General features: G+C 37.0%; 1 non-coding gene across 1 annotated transcript; it reads right to left on the bottom strand.

Annotated features, from left to right (window-relative positions):
- Positions 1 to 3232: 3232 nt before the first annotated feature.
- TRNAC-GCA lies at positions 3233 to 3303 on the bottom strand. The gene has a single exon. It is a non-coding gene; the product is annotated as a tRNA-Cys (tRNA).
- Between the last annotated feature and the right edge of the window lie 1053 nt (positions 3304 to 4356).

The raw sequence follows: 4356 nt of genomic DNA, 5'->3' as shown, positions 1-4356 counted from the left end.
ATTTTTATTTTGCAGTTCTACAGTTTACTGCTTAGAAATGTAATTCAGGTTTCTTCTTTTTCTCCAGTGTAGATGTCTGTTTTCTGTGAATTATTCTAAGATTTGTAGAACTAACTATGTTCCTGAGAAAGGGAGAATGAACGTTCTGTTCTCACCATTAATTTTGTTCTCTTTCCATCAAGTTTATTATGAAGTGTCTTTTCCTGGATCAAGTGACCCTATCCTCCCCCTCATTCCAAACAACTAGTTCCTCTCAAGGTAACTTGTTTCCAGGAACTTCTCTAATCTGATACTAACTTCTCATCCTTCAGCTCAGATCAAAATTAAATATTTGAAGTATCACACATACACGTGTGTACACATGTACAAAGAAGGGACATTTCAAAAATGAAAAATATGTACTAATGGAACTAGCAGAAGATGGCATCCTTAAATAATCAATATTTTCTTGAGAAGAAACTCTTTCAAAAAGTAGTAACAAAGGTTGAGTTTCTTGAGTTCTGTATGAGCAGCATTGTGTAAGTACTTGGCAATGATTTTGTTTTGTTTTGCTTTTATTGAAGTTGATCTTTTATTTTTATATATTTCATTTATAATGTGTTAGTTTCAAGTATACAACAAAGTGATTCAGTTATACATATATATATATTCCTTCTTTTTACATTCTCTTGCGTTGTAGATTTTTACAAGATAATGAGTATAGTTCCCTGTGCTGAACAGTGGGTCCTTGTTAGTTTTCTATTTTATATATTAGTGTGTATATTTTAATCCTAAATTCCTAATTTGTCTCTCCCCCAACATTTCCCCACTGGTAACCATAAGTTTTTTTTCTGTCTGTGAGTCTACTTCTGTTTTGCAAATAAGTTCACTTGTGTCCATTTTTTTAGACTCCACATATAAGTGGTATTATATCTGTTTTTCTCTGTCTGACTTAACTGCACTTAATATGATAATCTCTAGGTCCATCCATGTTGTTGCAGATGACAGTATTTCATGATGATTTTCTTGTTCAGATCCCATAACAACCCTAGGAACCCTATGAGCTGTGATCCTCAGTTTATACTTAAAGTGGACTGAAGTTCAGACAAATCACATCATTTGCCCAAAGCTACACAGCTGGCAGGTGCAAAGCTAGAAGTCAAGAATTCAAGGAAAGGTGTGATCCAATTATAAAGGTCAGGTTAGAGCCATGATAATCTACTGATCCCGTGTTATTTCTTTGATAATTATGGAACCCTTAGAAGGCAAAAGACTTGCCAAAAGGGCTGGAAATAATATGGAGAAGTTGGAACCTTGTGCGTGGCTGAAAGGAAAGTGAGATGGTGCAGTTGCTGCAGAGAACAGGATGTTGGTTCTTCGGGGTTTACAAAGAGTTCCCAGATGATCCAGCAGTTCACTCCAGGGTGTATTTCCAAAGGGACTGGAAGCAGTGTTTTGAAGAGATGCTTGTACATCAATGTTCACAGAAGCATTATTCACAATAACCAAAAGACAGAAGTAACCCAAGTGTCTGCTTGGTTAAAGGAAATGTGGTCCATCCATACAATGGAGCTTTCTTCAGGCTTAGGAGGCCGTGACATTCTGACACAGGCTAGAACATGGATGAAACTTGAAGGCATTATACTGAGTAGAACAAGATAGTCATGCAGATGTCAAACTCTGTGTGAACCTACTTACCCAGGGTATCGTGAAGATGTCAGACTCTGTGTGAGTCTACTTACCTGGGGTACGTAGAGTAGAGAAGTCAGATTCCCACAGACAGAGAGTGGAATGATGGGTGAAAGGGGCTGGGGGAGTGGGAAGGAAGTCAGTATCGACGAGTTTCTGTTTGGGAAGATGAAATAGCTCTGGTGACAGATCATGGTTGCACACCAACATGAATGTACTTAACACCAGTGAACTGTACGCTTATAAGTGGCTAAGATGGAAAATTTTATTTTACCACAGTTTAAAAAAAAAAAAAACTTGACAAAATTATATAGCATCTTGTCATGGAGATCCAGTCACTTCTCATTAAAATCTTCTGTCTTTTCAGGGATATTTCAGGATGAAATCTTGAGAATTGTAGATTTCATCTGCTAAAACCCTAACTCTCATGATAATCTAGTTTCCGGATGTGTGTACCAATTGGGTGAGCAAATCCCTCTTTAAGAGTGTATTTATCAAGTCATATCGTGCCCCTGCCCTCAAGTGGTTTGATAACATAAGAGTCGACAAATAATCTTGCTCTAAGGCAGATGACGACTAAGAAGAGCCAACGTTAGCTGTGCTGGAAATTTGGCAGAAATTGTGCCAAGCATTTTACATGCAGGAGTTCCTTCAATCCTTAGAATAACTTTAGGAGCGCGGTTCTGCTATTACCTCCACTTCACACTAGAGTCACATATTAGAAAGTTTGAGCAAATGGCCTAAGGTCACAGAGCAAGCAATTGTTGAAGCTGGTGGGGGAAGGAGAGAGGAAGGTACTGCTGTAGGAAGACTTCCTGAAGGAGGGTGGGCTGTGAAGGGGGGTGTCATCTCTAGGAAGAAATTCAAGGACACAAGAGCTGATTTAGAAGTATGTTTAGCTGATTTAGAAGTCACAATCTCACCCAATCTCAAGCCCATTTTGTGTGATAATAATGCCAGTAAACTATGCACATGAAAGAAGGTAGGGACTTCCCTGGTGGCCCAGTAAAGAATCTGTTTTGCAATGCAGGGGATGAGGGTTCGATCCCTGGTCCGGGAACTAAGATCCCACATGGCCCAGAGCAACTAACCCCACATGCTGCAACTAGAAGGCCCATGAGCCACAAAGAAATATCCTGCATGACACAATGAAAATCTTACTGCTACAATTAAGACCCAATGCAGCCAAATAAATAAATAAGAAAGAAGGTATAATTTCAACTTCAGAAATAATGGATCTGAGCTTTAACCTTAATCCCCCAAATATGAAGCCTTATGGACTTAGATGAATGCATTTTTCATATTTTCAAATTAATTTATTTAATTTTCACATTGTTATGAATAAAACATAGAAACATGAAGAAATAGAGACAGAATAACATAAGAAACACTTTCAAATCTATCACCTGGTTTAGTCAATTCTTGTATTTGTTGTTGTTTAGTCACTAAGTCATGTTCAACTCTTCGAGACCCCATGAACTGTAGGCTCCCCATGCTCCTCTGTCCATTGGATTTGCCAGGCAAGAACACTAGAGTGGGTTGTCATTTCCTTCTCCAGGAGATCTTCCCAATCCAGGGATCGAACCTGGGTCTTCTGCATTGCAGGCAGATTCTTTACCACTGAGCTACCCAGGAAGTCCATTGAAATATAACAGATTTACAGTATTATATTACTTTCTGATATATAACAAAATGATTCTATAGTCTCTATCTTCTCAATAATAATAAAGAATATTATTGTTTATCTATAGCAACCTATCTACCTAGCTACATTTCTTGTTTTTATTTTTTTTACTGAAGTATAGTAGACTTACAATGTTATATTAGTTATACACATAGTAATTCTGTATTTTCATATATTACACTCCATACAAAGTTAATATAAAATAGTAACTATATTCCTTGTGCTGTACATTACATCCTTGTAACTTACCTATTTTATACCTAGTCATTGGTACTTCGTAATCCCCTTCTGATTTTGCCCCTCCCCTCAACTCTCCCTGCTCTGGTAACCACTGGTCTGTTACCTGATCTATGGGTCTGGTTTCATTTTATTATATTTGCTCATTTGGCTTATCTTTTAGATTCTACACATAAATGAAAACATACTGTATTTGTCTTTGTCTGACATATTTCACTAAGTTTGGGACATCTTTCTATTTATTAAGTAAAATAATCAAATATATTCCTGCCTTCTCTTTTCTATTGGTAGAGATGCCCTATGGATATAAAAGCAACAAAATTAGATTTCTTCAAAATCATCTATGTGTCAAATTACCTTCCATCCAACTAAGGAAAATTTCAGTAAAACCTTCCCATCTTTTCACAAATATTACTGCAAATGTATTTTATCCACATAAGAATTTATCTAATAATGTTGTAAAATATCTATATATCTGCCCATGTCAAAGTACGTACTTTGCTAAATCTCTTCCTAATGGTCCACAGCATTAGTTGCTTGTGGTGGTCAATATGAAATATTGAGATTTTAGGAACTGATTGCTATGATCACTGGTTGATTGAAATTGTTGGTTTTTTAATTAGGCAGTTGGCATCCTCGCTTTTAAAACAGAGAGAGTGGGTGGGGTGATAAGAATGATCTAGAACATGGGATGCGGCACAACCTTGTGAATTTACCAAGTGCCCCAGTGAAATGGTTGAAATGATGAATTTTATGTCTGTGTATTT

Source organism: Bison bison, unplaced genomic scaffold, assembly GCF_000754665.1.
Source record: "Bison bison bison isolate TAMUID 2011002044 unplaced genomic scaffold, Bison_UMD1.0 scf7180017864108, whole genome shotgun sequence".
NCBI lineage: Eukaryota > Metazoa > Chordata > Mammalia > Artiodactyla > Bovidae > Bison > Bison bison.
Note: the sequence above shows the minus strand (reverse complement) of the source record. Positions and strands in the feature narration are given on the sequence as shown.